Source organism: Microcaecilia unicolor, chromosome 1, assembly GCF_901765095.1.
Source record: "Microcaecilia unicolor chromosome 1, aMicUni1.1, whole genome shotgun sequence".
Taxonomy (NCBI): domain Eukaryota; kingdom Metazoa; phylum Chordata; class Amphibia; order Gymnophiona; family Siphonopidae; genus Microcaecilia; species Microcaecilia unicolor.
This window is the reverse complement of record NC_044031.1, coordinates 434,370,858-434,385,627: the sequence shown is the minus strand read 5'-3', so window position 1 is coordinate 434,385,627 and position 14,770 is coordinate 434,370,858. Positions and strand designations below refer to the sequence as shown.

General features: G+C 41.1%; 1 protein-coding gene across 2 annotated transcripts in view; it reads right to left on the bottom strand.

Annotated features, from left to right (window-relative positions):
- The window catches only part of LDLRAD4 (low density lipoprotein receptor class A domain containing 4), an 819,180-nt gene that overhangs the window by 694,964 nt on the left and 109,446 nt on the right, over positions 1-14,770 (bottom strand). For both annotated transcript variants that reach the window (XM_030212482.1, XM_030212498.1), the window contains exon 2: positions 7,395-7,474. The gene's annotated coding sequence lies outside the window, so the exon portion shown is untranslated. The remainder of the gene's footprint in view (positions 1-7,394; positions 7,475-14,770) is intronic.

Below are 14,770 nucleotides of genomic sequence, written 5' to 3'. Positions count from 1 at the left end.
AACAAGTTTAAGTTCAGTGTGGCTTAAAATAAACAGTATTGGATACGTAACAAAGAATAATGCATAAGAAAGTAATTTGTTGTAAGAATCCAATTTTACAATACAATATATATATATTTGTACCCTGTGCTTTCCCACTGATGGCAGGCTCAATCTGGCTTACATGGGGCAATGGAGGATTAAGTGACTTGCCCAGAGTCACTGGGAGCTGCCTGTGCCTGAAGTGGGAATTGAACTCAGCTCCCCAGGACCAAAGTCAACCACCCTAACCACTAGGCTACTCCTCCACTCCAATAGCATAAACATACTGGGATAGCTATGGATGTTTAACATTTAGAAAATCTATTATGAATGAGAAATTGTACATGAAGCAAAGAGAAAGGTAATAATTGTTTGAGATATGGTTGTTCTTTGTGAGGATTTGTTTGAATAGAAACAATTTGAGAATTTTGCAGAATCTAGTATATTCCTGTATATTTCTTAATTTGGGTGGTAAGGAGTTCTACCATTTGGTTCCTAGGTAAATGAAGTCTACAGAGTGGACCGTTTTGTAGATCACTTTTTTGCAATTTGGGAGGTGTAGTCTGAGCTAGTTTCTTGCCTCATATTTAGTGTTTCTTTGAGGTAAGTTTATTAATGGTACTATATAGTCTCGAGCTGTGCCATTTAGTATTTGAAAGATAAAGGTACATAATTTGAAGGTGATTCTCACTTTGATGGGAAGCCAGTGTAATTTGATTAAGAAAGGGGAGGCATTTTCAAAACCAGAGATTTGCATCTAGAAAGTTCTTTCTCCTAACTTGTGTCATCTTACATAAATCAGAAATAACCCATATCTTTTGTCCTATAAAAGCAACAGATCTATTATGAAAATATAAGTTAAAAAATCATTTATCTTGCTCAAACACAAAAGCTACCAAAAGGTTAGCCAATTGCTCCCTTCCTCTACAGATCTTTTGAAGACTTCTGATACATCCAAGGTGGCATTTGAAATATTAGATCTTCCAGTTTCCTCCTGTCCAGTCTAAATTGGCAGAATAGGTGGATAAGCTTCTTGAGAAACTTTCAAAATTTTCCTAAAGTATCTCCTTCAAAGGTTCTCTAGCAGTTTCCAAAGCCACTCTAAGGAAGATCACAAAGCGCAAGTTCAAAATTTTCAATTTACCTTCTTCTACCTCCTCTGACTAGAGATCAATCTATCTTGCACTGATATAGCACAAATCACTGGTTCTAAACACCATACTACATCCTACATTCTGTGAACCAGCAAATCCAGCTTATTTTCCTGTTGACTCATTTTCAAAACCAACCTGGTAGCCAAAGAACCAATTTCACTGGAGCACAAATTAACAGAGGCCTCCAAATGAACCGTGTGAACCAGATGGTATCCAAAGTCACTGTAGGTGATGTAACCAGATAAACCACATTAGAACCCATTAACACAGGGGTCCCCACAACAGTTCTAAGATCATTCACCACTGAAATGCAGTCTCTCTCTCTTGGTCATACCCTGGCTTCCTCAATATCATTTCTCCAATTTAAGCATCCACTCTTACTCAATTCTTGACAGGTCCTACATCCAAAAAAGTGAATCTTCCACTCATCTAATTTCTTCGCCAAGCAACGCCAAATCACTCTGCACATCGACTGTCAATGCAATCTGAGAGCAAGGGGGGAGGGGAGAAGGAATGTTCTGTGCATCAAGGTTCAAAGAAATCGTGCAGCTGAAGAGCCAAAGACTCCTCCACTAGTGACTCCATAACACTGCAGATGCAGAGACAGGAAAATTGATGAAAGCTGTTACCATTGGCTACTTCCCATCAGAAGGCATCAGAGGGTTCGAGTCATCCAAAATCTACTACAGGCAAAAATCTAAAGGTAAGAAAAACTCACCTTCCTCTCATCATTTAAGCTGTAAACTTTTTTAATGATATCCACATCCTTAGAAAAAGCAGGATGAGTCAGAAGAACTCAATCAGTAGTCAATGTATGTGTTTCTACGCTTCTAACACTTGAGGCACAAATGATTACAGGTCGTTCCTGTAAACAAAGAATAGGAAAAAACCTCTAATCAGTCATATCTCTAAGTCAAAATGCAAGAAACTTGAATGTGGTGTCTTGAATGAGTGACAGGAGATAAATATCCATGCTCTGCAGTCAGCATATGCTGTCTAATACTTGAGACAGTCATAAAAAAGATGACGACAGCATTACTTGGGAGATGAATTATTTCTACCTTTCATCATGTACATATTTACAAAACATATATACACATTTTATGCATATATAAAGGAAATATTGTCACTATACATGGCAAAATAAGACCAAGAATTTCATTTGTATTTAATTTAAAACGTAAGCATGCCATAAACCACTCTTTTTTTTCTTTTGATATACTGCAAACTGCATTTTTTCCGCTACAGCTATTATTTCCTTAGTGATTTAATTTTGTGATAAGGCACAACACAGAGGCATTCCTAGAGCCTCTTCTTTCTGCTGTACTCAACATTACTGTTTGAACCATATGTGTGAAGTGGGAGGGAGAGGCCTGTGCAAGCCACAGAAAAGGTATGCTATTTTAGCATCCAATCTCTTCCCACCCTCTAAAACTTCAAGTATTCTGCCAGCCGAGTAACAGAAGGACAATTTAATAAACCACATTACAATGTAGTTGAGCTAACAAATCGCATTTTCCTATGGGCATGCAGGAGGAAGGCAACAGACTGATCTTTTCAGTATGACTTTTCAGCCCATCTCCATCCCCCCTCCTTCTAGCCACAGTTGTTAGACTTTCTCTCTCCCTCTTCACAGAATTTCACAGATGTTATGTTTTATCAGCTCAACACCACCAGTGCCTAGATCGTGTATAGCTGCCTCTAACTGAGCTAAGAAAAGCTTTGCCTCTGCTTCCACAGGCACTTTTTGCTCTTCCTCCCTCTGTTTGGCCTTGCCAATATGTAGGATTAAACTACTTTTGGAGGGTGACTAATCCCACCATCTGTCTACTTTGACTGCTGCTGTGTTGCCATCCTGGACCCTTGGAGTGAGTTCTTACCATATGTCATTGCTGAGTGATAAGCATGCCAAAACACTAAAACAACAACAATAAATCAAGCTTGGAAAACCCTCACTGAATTCCAGGAGAGATTTCACTAGCGTAGTTCTTGTAAAATACCTCCAGGGGCAGTGCAAGGGTATAAGGCACCCTAGGCGAATGTTCAAAGTCGTGCCCGCCTCAAGACCCTAGGGGCGCCCTCTCAACATTTCAATAATTAAACTCAGCAGTCATGGTCATCTCCCAATGCCACTCCTTAGTACACTTCTGTAAAAAAAAACATAACTAAGGCATGATACTTTTTAAAATATCGAACTTGTGTATTGTACGCATAGCAGACCTACAGATTAGTGGGGCTGAGAGGATCATGCACAATTTAGTGGTGTCTGTTGCCAAAATGTACTCCATACCTCCCAAACATCTGTCTCAATGCACATAGATTTGGAATGGGAATGGAATAATCTTGGAATGGCAAGCTTAAAAACCAATAGTAATACATAGACACAATAATTCAAAGGCAAAAGTCTAACTGGGAGACTGTTCTTAATTGCAATAAAATTCCCATGTATTGGGCTCGCCAAATATACAACTATATACAAAAGCGGGGATAGAAAAACAATGAAGCAAAAGAGTCCATAAGCACAATGTAAAATAGTTGCAGAAACAATTGAACAGTTGCAAAGGGTCACCACTCTTGTTCTCCTCCAAGCAGTGCACTCCATTTTCAGCTTATATAACTTTCACACTCCTTTGCAGCAGGCGCATAGCCAGACCTCATGTTTTGGGGGTGGCTTGAGCCCAAAGTGGGGCTGGGGCTCAAAATTTTGCCCTGCCTCCTCTCCCCTCAGCACTCTCCATCCCCACATACCTAGGTTGGCAGGGGTCCCCAAGCCCCACCAGCAGCAGCCCTCCTCTAGTCAACTGTTTGTTTTCCTGAGCTGCCATGCTGCCTGCCCTGCTTCCCCCCCCCCCCCCCCCCCCGGCTCATGCTTCGTATTAGTGAAATTGACCATGCGCAAGGAGGCCTGCCTCCCGCACATGCTCAGTTCTTACGCATGCATGGGGGATGCAAGCCTCCCTCACACATACTCAGTTTTCATGCATGTGCAGGGGGGCAAGCTTCCTTTGCACATGCTCATTTTTCACACATGCACTGGGGCGAGCATCCCTCGCGCATGCTCAATTTCACTAAGGGTAGGGCATGCAGCATGGCAGCTCAGGAAAACAAGCATCGGCTGGAGAAGGGATTCTGCTAGCAGGGCTTGGGGACATCTGCCAAAAGACAGTGCCTCAATTTGGGGGGCTTGAACCCAAATACCAGGCCCCCCTCACCATGGCTATACCACTGCTTTGCAGACTGGATAGTTTTAGTAATTTTTACTCTCCTTTATGGTGTCTTTATCTTCTTGATTTGGTCAGTAGGGCACCCAATCATAATAGCCCTGACAAAATAGCCCCGACAAAAAAGCCCTGACAAAACAGCCTTGTAACAAAATAACCCTTGGCATTTCACACCCTAACAAATAGCCCTTGATAAAATGGCCCCTACACAAAATAGCCCCCTCAGAAAAAATAACACATCACAAAAAATATAATAAACTACAACTGAAATCTTCACTCATAAAGACTCCTACCAGCATTCAATTGCATAAAGCATATGTAAGAGGGCCTAAAACCAGATTGTGAACTATGCAAAATGGCACAAAGCTGGAGATACTCCATAAGTTGGCGCATGACAAGTCCTTGAATTGAGGCTGCTGGTCTATAGTTGGAAACTAATCTTAGGCTAGTTTGGGTATTTTTAGGTATAGGAGTCAAAATAATATTCCCATTCTCAGAGGAAAGAAACCTTGAGACAACATCAAAGTAAGATTCGAGTGCAAATGTTGTAAGAATAAATCAGGAGCTGACTTTAGGAGATAAGTAGAGCACGTATCAAGCAGACAATGTGAATTTGCATATTTGTGTAATGCGTGATTGACCTGATAAGTAGTGATTGGATGAAAAATGGACCAGATTCTATCTGCTTGAGAATGAGGTAGTAAAGGATCATGTAAATAGAGGAAATAGATGAAGGGGTATTGTTGTTGTAGTCTGATTTTAGCTATTTTCTGTTTAAAATAAGTAGCCAAGTGGTCGGCATAGGTGTGGGATCAGTTGAATTGGTTATTAGTTGAGTGTCCAATTAACGGAGTGAAGTTGGAAACGCCCAAAATCGGCTTTCGACTATACCGATTTGGGCGCCTTTGCGAGACAAACGTCTATTTCCCGATTTAGGTCGCACTATAGGCGTTTTTCTCTTTCGAAAATAAGCTGGTAAGTGTTCCATGTATGTAATTTGGAATAAATTATAAAAGGCCCTGTTGATTTCTGAGCTACTAATATTTTGTTTTTGTTTTTTTCATGTGTACCTTTGATTTTAAGGATTTCACCAAATAAAGGTAGTTTTAAGAAAAAATACATAACTAAATCAAGATTTCTAGAATGATGTAATATTGTGTACAAGGCAATAAGGGCCTTGGGGCAGTTGCCTCCCTCTCCCCATCAGGAGCCTTCCCTGTTTACAATAAAAGTGACCCCTACTTAGTGATCCTGAACCCCACTCATGGGTCCCAAGTTATAACATCACCAACCAGTGCAATGCCAAAGATCAAGAAATGTCAATGAATATGTTCTCAGCTAGGGTAGGAATGGATAAGGAAGTCCTGATGCTACAGTAGGTACAGTTCAGTGTTAGTCCATGTGTGTGTGTGATCATCAAGATACTAAATTTATCAGGAAAACTGAGGGGTCCTTTTACTAAGTTGCGGGGAAAAAAGGACCCTGAAGTAGCCATTTTTCATGTGCGTATAATAAAAAGGATTTTATAGATTGCTTTTCAACTCTATCTGCCTTGACCAACAAGTGCACTTGGGGGTCTGTATTTGTGATTAGAAGTAATTCTGTTTAAAAATGATTGTTTAACTTTGTGTGAAAATAAGTTGGAATGTAGAAGATAAGGCACATCTCTGAAACCAGCTTGTGCAGGAGGGAGGCAGGGTATGCTTGAAGTTCAAGAGATAAGCCACCTGGCCAGTGGTTTGTTTTCCTGAACTGAGCGCGTGTGACTGCATCCTCATGTACATTCCTGTAATATTCTTTGGCTCTGAAAATAAGCTTTAGCTTAATAAAAAGGGAGGCTTGTTGCAGCAGAGCTCTGAAGCTCATCTGTGGATGGACGCATCGCGCAGAAAAGACTGTTCCTGGTCATAAAGAGACTTCGGGCTTTTGCTGCAACGGGCCTCCCGGCTGATGAGATAAGGGCCTGAAATTCCTGACCAGTGATGTTGTATGTATAATATGTATATATCTGTCTTATAGCTTTCTTTTAGTTAGATGATTTAATCATTGTATATATCTTAATCATTGTAGATTTTAGAACCTCTAATAAAAGGTCTCATTTACCTAATACGAATCCAAAAGAATCCACAGTAATTACTGAGTAGTCTGTGTTAGTGAAACAGGCTGTAAATCCATAGCAGTACAGTGCGCCAGGGCCATTTTTACCATAGCGGGTAAAATGGCCCCAAAAAATGGCCATGCAATAAGATAACCATTGAGGTGGTGGTAAGGACTTCCCGTGGTAACCCAGCGGTAACTGGGCAGTGCGTGGAGATGCCCAATTACAGCCAGGTTAGCAACGCGCTATAGAAAAAAAATCAAATTTCTGCAGTGGGAATTGAATCCAGTTCCCCTAGTTCTCAGGCTACTACACTAAACATATGAATCGTATGAACCTGGGACTGTAAGGAAACAATCTTATTATCCATATCTTTAAACTTCAATATTAATTCTGAGGTGAAAGTATATAACTTATGATGTGAATAACTTTTTCAAGTAATCCTCAGTTCATGATTCCACAGTCCAAATGTCTTTTGAGGTAATATATTGAGACAGCAAATTTCCCTCAAACACTCCTTCCTGAATTGGAAATACAACTTCCTTAAGAAAAAGGGGAATAGAAGGAAACAAGGGGTAACAACCCACTCACCCTTTTTCTTTTTGTAAGACATGGATCGGGATTAACTGTGTTCATGTTATCAGTGTGATCCCTGCCCAGATCTCTGGTGAAGTTCAACACAGCAGAGCTTCCTGTTACTCAGATATGTAACAGGGAGAGAAATGGACAAAGGAAACAGCAATAGCAGATCACCATTCCAAACCCAACAGAGTCACAATACCCAGCCACCATCATTCAAGCTGATAATAAAACAACAAAAACAATATTGTATGAGGGGAGGAGGAATTGGAAAAAAAACCTCAACTGTATAAATGTTTTTAAAAAGTACATTAAACTTACGCATTTATGATCTGATTTTCCTCAGGAACTGCCACAAAGATGAATCATAAATCCCAAACTGCAGGTGGTTTGTGATGCATCTGAAACAAAATGTCAGCTCAGATTACTGTAGTAGGTTTCTCTGGTGTGTTCACCACTTATTTTGCACCAGCAAACATTTTCTGCATGTTCTCCTGTTTTATGTATTTATTTACTTATTTTACTTATTTAGATTTACTGCCTATTTTGAAGACATTCACCCAGGGCAGTGTACAGCAAAAAGAACCCTTTAGGTACAGGCATCAAAACCACATAACCGTTGCCTAAAGATATTACAGTATCTTTACTTTGCCTTTGTAGTTGACTCACACACTTTATGTTCAAAAACATCACTTTTTTTAACACGTCATTATTATTTGAACTGGGAGCCCTGAATTTCATTCTGCCTATCCAAATGTGGGCCACAAAACCTCAATAGAGGAGTGAAGTAAATATAACTATCAATTTTAAAAAAAACCACAACTTCACGTAGGGGGTCTTTTATTAATGTGCACTAGCATTTTTAGCTGGTGCTAAACGCTGAGACACCCATTATATTCCTATGGATATCTCCGCGTTTACCCCCAGATTCTATACAGCGCACCTAGAGATTGGCGCAGATTCTACAACAATGCGTACTTAAACAAGCTAATAACTTCTGATAACAGCACTTATCAACCAATAATGAGCACTAATTGCACCGATTAGAATTTAGGCGCACAACTCGCTAAGCGTATTCTATAATGATGTGCGCTGAACTTCTAAGGCACGCAGGCAAGTAGGAGCATGGGCATTTCCTGGGCGTTCTGAAATTTATGCGCCTAGTTATAGAATATGGCCCAGTGTGCCTAAATTTACGTGCTGGGATTTATACCACGTTTTCATTGGTGTCAGGGGCGTAGACAGACCTTGGCGGGTCCAGAGCCCAAGGTGGGGGGGTCCACATATTAGCCCGCTTCCCCCGCCACTTTTGACCCCCGCTGCCACAAGGTACCTTTGCTGGTGGGGGTACCCAACCCCCGCCAGCCTTAGTCTTCTTTAGAATGCTCAGTTTCACTTAAAGGAACGTGCAGGACGTCAGGACTCACAGCACAGGTCAGCGAAGTGAGTGAACGCGCCGGAGACTGACTCTGAAGAAGACTAAGGCTGGCGGGGGTTGGGGACCCCCACCAGCAAAGGTACCTTGTGGCGGCGGGGGGTCAAAAGTGGCAGGGGAGGGTCATCAAGGGGGTTGAAAGTAGAGGGGGCCAGGACTAAATCTGTGGGGGGCCCTGCCCCCGTGGCCCCACATAGCTACGCCCCTGGTTGGTGTAAATGGATACACGTAGATTTAGGTGCTGAAATATCAACTAAGCATATTCTATAATCGGTGCCTAAATCTAGGCACCGATTATAGAATATGCTTCTTTGGCACTGATTTCAGCGCCGATTTTTTCGGCGCCATATATAGAATCTCCCCCTTAGCGACAGCTAAAAATGCTAAAGCACCATAATGAAAGATCCCCTAAATATATGTACAGTATTTTGAACCAATAGATATACAGTCCATTTAACAAAACGACATCAGTGTATATTAACTCTAAGGGGGTCTTTTATTAAAGGTTAGCGTGAGTTATCTTATTCCTATGGGACCTGCTGCACATAACATGTGCTGATCTTTAGTAAAAGGCCCTTTAAATTTTTTAACATGGAAGGAAAAAGCCTCAGATTTACGCAGGTATATTGTAGTTTTTCATCTGTGGGCTTCTATCATTGGCTTAAAAAGCCTCCATGCTAAGTTCATATATTCTTCTATAAAAGAATGATTAAAAAGCATGGGGGGTGTATCTTCAAGCAGACTTTAGAAGCTAAGTTCATATATTTTTATATAAAAGAATGATTAAAAAATGAGGAGGTTTTCAAAGCCAGTGATAGAAGCAGACAGGTGAAAAACCACAATACACCTTCTCAAATCTGTGGCTTTTCCCTCCCATCTTTAAAAATTTGGAGTTAATGTACACTGATGTTGTTATGTTAAATGGACAGCATATTTGTCAGTTCAAAATACTGTGTATGCATTTAGTAAAGATTTGTTTTTTGTATCCAAAATGTGAGTACATTTATGCATGTATACAAAACTCCTACAAAATCACAAGAAATACTTCCAACAATACACTGTAGATACTGTACCCTTATTGCTATGGGATGATATTAAAATCACAAAGAGGAGGAAAAGACCCTCAAACTGCCTGGGTGCTAAGACGGACTTCCAACCAATATCTTCAAAGCACTCACCAGGCTATTGCTCATTATTGGCCAAAAACCTCCTCAAAAACATTTCTACTTTTTTTAATGCTTTTTGTCTGCTTTTAATACTTCAAAGAACTTTTGCAAGAATCAACTTACAAACACATTTTCCAATATGGGGTCTGCTTATTTTTAGAACGCCTGTGACACCTCCCTTGAGAAAGTCGGTGGGCGAAACAGGTCCCCGTCAGGAGTTATGGTATCAGGTGTTCAGCAGCCTGACCAGCTTAAGAAGCTAAGGGGATCTTTTACTAAGGCACGCTCACGTTTTTTGATGTGCACCAAAATTGTAGGTGCACTAAACATTAGAGATGCCAATGCATTCCTATGGGCGTCTCTAATGTTTAGCGTACCCACAATTTTAGTGAGCACTAAAAACGTGAGCGCGCCTTAGTAAAAGACGCCCTAAGTTACCTTAATTTTTTTTTTGCATTTATAAATTGATTCTTGAAAAACGTTTTTGAAGTCTTAAAAGCAGACAAAAAGTATTTAAAAAGTAGAAATGTTTTTGAGGAGATTTTTGACCAATAATGAGCAATAGCCTGGTGAGTGCTTTGAAGTTATTGGTTGGAAGTCCATCTTAGCACCCAGGCAGTTTGAGGGTCTTTTCCTCCTCTTTGTGATTTTAATATCACCCCATAGCAATAAGGGTACAGCATCTACAATGTATTGTTGGAAGTACATTTATGCATGTACATCCTGTATTGTGCATAGGTTTACCCAGAATCACCAGAGGCGTTCCAAGAGGAAGGGGTGGGAGGAGTTTGGACTTAAGTGCGTGCATCGACAAAGCTCAGAAGCTCACATCTCAATTATTTGATCAGTATATAAGGTGCCACCTGCCTCAGTCAATTTTGTTACACCCGACTAACACGGCTACCCCTTTTTAAATTCTGATGAGGGTTACTCCATTATTATGATTTCTCCAGGCTGGTTACAAACTGACAAAATAAAGATTCAAGCCACAGTTAAACACAACATCCTGGTGTTTTATGAGAAAAATTCAAATTTGCAGCAGGACATCTGACAGGTTCTGAGAAGACTGCATGACTGAAAACACAGTTAACTGTAGCCCCTCAAGGAAAGCAAAAGTTTACATGACATCAACATGCCATATTTATAGAACAAATGTCATTTTTGCTTTATGAAACACAACACAAACATGCTGTCCTCTACAGGTGGGTTCAGAGACCTGCACAGATAAATGTTTTTCTCAGCGTACTAGAAATACATTCCTGTCACGCGCTTTATTTATTTTTCAAACGTTTATACCGCTTATACCTAAGCTGTTTACAAAACACAAACACAGTTATAAACAAAATATTAAATAACATACAAAATTAAAAGAATTAAAACTCTGTCTGCAAATAGTATAATCTGTTATTACACTCAAGATACAACTGCCATCTCGTATGGCTGAAATTATATGAATGCTTTAACAAACAGGGATGTCTTAAGATAGTGTTTATATTGTAAAATCAGTGTACATAAATGTAACTGGGTGAAGGGCAATTTTCAAAGTCAGCTACCTGAACAAATGCCAATCTAGTTGGACAAAATGGCTCTGAAAATTCCCCTCAGAGTAGTGAAAAGTAGACCTGGGCTCCCACAGCATGTATACTTTTAACTGGGCTAAAAAGAGGCATTTACATAGGTGTCTTTAAACCATGGAAGGAAAAATAGCCTGTGGTGTTTTTAAAAGTATGGGAACATTTTTACAAATCTCCCCCCCCCCCCCCCCCCCCCCCTCAGCTGCCCATAGACAATATACAGGCAGTGTTAGAATGTTTATTTCATGCTTGTCCAAACTCTATGAAAAACTACCTTTGAAAATTACCTATGAAGTATGTGTGGTAAAAGCATCTGCATGCCTTGCAATTACGAGGGCTACTCCAAATTGACATCAGGGAGGGTAACATTTGGAAGCACTTCCACAGGTAAAACAGCACTTTACCTGTAGCAATAGGTTTTTTTAAACTGCCTGTCCAATATGCAGGTAAACATATACACGTACAGCCTGTACGTGTATAGGCTTAATGGAAAAAACATGACGGAGACAATCCTGCTCGGCCGCATCGCTGATCTGCAAGGGCAGGCTTCTATATGAACTGTTGCTAGTGGAGGAGTAGCCTAGGGGTTAGTGCAGTGGACTTTGATCCTGGGGAACTGAGTTCAATTCCCACTGCAGCTTCTTGTGACTCTGGGCAAGTCACTTAACCCTCCATTGCCCCTGGTACAAAATAAGTACCTGAATATATGTAAACCCCTTTGAATGTAGTTGCAAAAACCTCCCAAAGGTGGTATATCAAGTCCCCTTTCCCTTTCCCCCTTTCTTCCCCCTGTATGGAATGTCTTCCTCCTCTGACCTCTTCCTCCCCCCCCCCCCCCCCCCCCCCCCATACACACACAGGTCTGGCATCTTTCCCTCAACTCCACAGGTTTGGCTCATGCCCTTAGGACAACTTTCTCAGTTCCATACCATCACTGAGGTGGACTTTGAGCTAGTGCCATGCTCAGTAACTGGATCACAAGTTATGAAATGGATAAAGACTATACTAAATAATTTTAAACAATGGATTGGATGGTAGATGTGTTTTCCTCAAAAGTAATAATTCTTCTAATATCTGGCAGCTGCTCATCTTTTTCATCTCTTTTCAGCACCACAGTCGCAATGCAGCTATTGGTGTAAAATATTAATCTTGTGCTAAATCCAAAGATACATAAAACTGAAATAAAGGGCTGATTTTATACAGCACATGACTGTCTTACAGAGCATCAATGTACTTTTAATACCTATTTCCTATAATGTACCCCATGTTATAAATGCAGATTGTAGTGACCAGGTTTTTTTAAGAGCAACACTTTATGGCTCACTGATTCCACTTCTACACGCAAACGTCATTCGAGAGAGGCAAATCTCGACCAGCAGGTTTGCACGGGGGGAGAAAACCAGCGCTCTTGGAACATGACAAGCATAGAACAAAACACTGTTCTTGTTTTATAACTTGAAAGTGAATTTTTCCTTATGGGTCGTACAGTTTATTATATATTTTCATATTCTATTGTTCCTGCTATACCAGTGCTGTACCAGTTTTTAAGTTGGGGTCACTTTGGATTCTAGCTTAAGGAGAACCACCAAATATCTTCCCATTTGGAGCTGCGACACTGCTGACCAGCGTGTGTCAAACATTCATCCTCACCAGCCCACCCTCAAACTTTTACTTGGGGGGTATCCTCAAGGAAGTGGGCATTTCAAATGCATTCTCATCTATTGAGAAATGCCTTGTCCTTCAAGCAGCCAGCTCTTCCTTCTATCTGCTTCCGCCTTTCTATCCTGTGCTTGTGTAGAGAGGCAGAGAATAGCAGAAGAAAGAGCATAAAGATTATGGGGGCTGCCTTAGTGGTCTCCAGGGGCCACCATTGACCCCCCAGAACATGTCTCTATATATTCACAGGGAAAGAAAAGGGCATTTTAGTTTGGCTGAGCTCCTAGCTGGCAGAAAGTTGCATCCAGTATTATTATTTATTTGGATTTTGCTCACACCTTTTTCAGTAGTAGCTCAAGGTGAGTTACATTCAGGTACTCTGGATATTTCTCTGTCCCAGGAGGGCTCACAATCTACGTTTGTACCTGAGGGAATGGAGGGTTAAGTGACTTGCCCAAGATCAAAAGGAGCAGCAGTGGGATTTGAACTAACCACCTCGGGATAGCAAGACCTGTGCTCTAACCACTATGCCATGCCTCCACACCATCCAGGATGTATCAAATTCAACACAGATGTTTTAGAAAACCCTACCAAAGTTTTTTTTTCTGGTAAACAACTCCAAAACTGTCCTTCATTCTTACTCAAGGATAAAGTAGTGTGGTTACTGTGTTAGTCCACTTGAATACATAAAATTCAAATTAGTGCATACAAACAAAACCATGCTGTGATATATAATATAAAGTTACCACCATGTTTTTCTTTTCTTTAGATTTATTTCTGTACAATTATTCTAGTCATCATATGTGAACACATGCTTACAATGGTGTGATGTTCAGACCTCCTGAAGCTTGCAAAAGCACATTGGGGGGAGGCAGCAGAGAGGGAGCTACATTCTGTCAGTACATGCTTGCATGAAAATAAAATGTGGATAAGAATGCTTGCAAAAATGAACAGTTTGATTCTGCAAAAATTCCTGAGCCATGTAAACAGCTGAATCTCTCTATATATTCTTGATTTTTATCCCATGTTCTACAAAGATAAACGTCTGGTATGGTCTGGGGAACTTTTGGCATTGTCCTGTGAAAGTTTCTGTGCATGATTTTCTTGCACACTGGCAAATTTTGCAGCATCAAAGCTAAGAATACAAACAAGGAAAGTATGCAGAGCATGGCTCATGGAATTCTTTTACACCTTTCTGCGTGAGGGTGAGTGTGAGTGTGAGTCTTTGTGGGATGGTATGTCTATACATGTTCATATGTATGCTACATTACAGCTAGAGGTCTCTGCAGACATTTTGATGAGCTGGAAACATAAAGTGAGAGCTAGTGGGCACTGATCCCACCTCACTAGCCACTGGGACCCCTGGTATGCCTAGGAACTAGATCGGGGACTGGCATTGAGGAGAGTTTGCTGCTGGGGGGGTGCTATGTTAGAGGAGCTTAGGCCTCGGAACACAGTGTTAACCGGAAGAAGGCTGCCATATGTTCAGCTCTTGCTCACTTGTCGTCACCTCAGTGCCAGAGGGGTTACTCAGGAGGGGAAAGATTCTGTTCCATGCCAGGAGGTTACTCCGGGGGGGGGGGGGGGGGGGGGTTGTAATGGGTAGTTGGTTGGAAGGGCTGTGCTACAATGAGATTTCCTGGGGAGGGATCTCAGGGAGGGTGAGATGGCATCAGGGTGGGGATGCCTATTGGTGAGGCCACTGATGCTAGTATCAGGGCCCTTTGCTGAGGCCACGGCGATTTCAGAAAGTTGCTCCCACATCTGTGCAGGGAGGAGTTGTATTCTGCCCCCACATATACACACACCACCACTACCCACACAAACACTTGCAGTTTTCTAAAACTGGTGCTTACTCTGGATGTG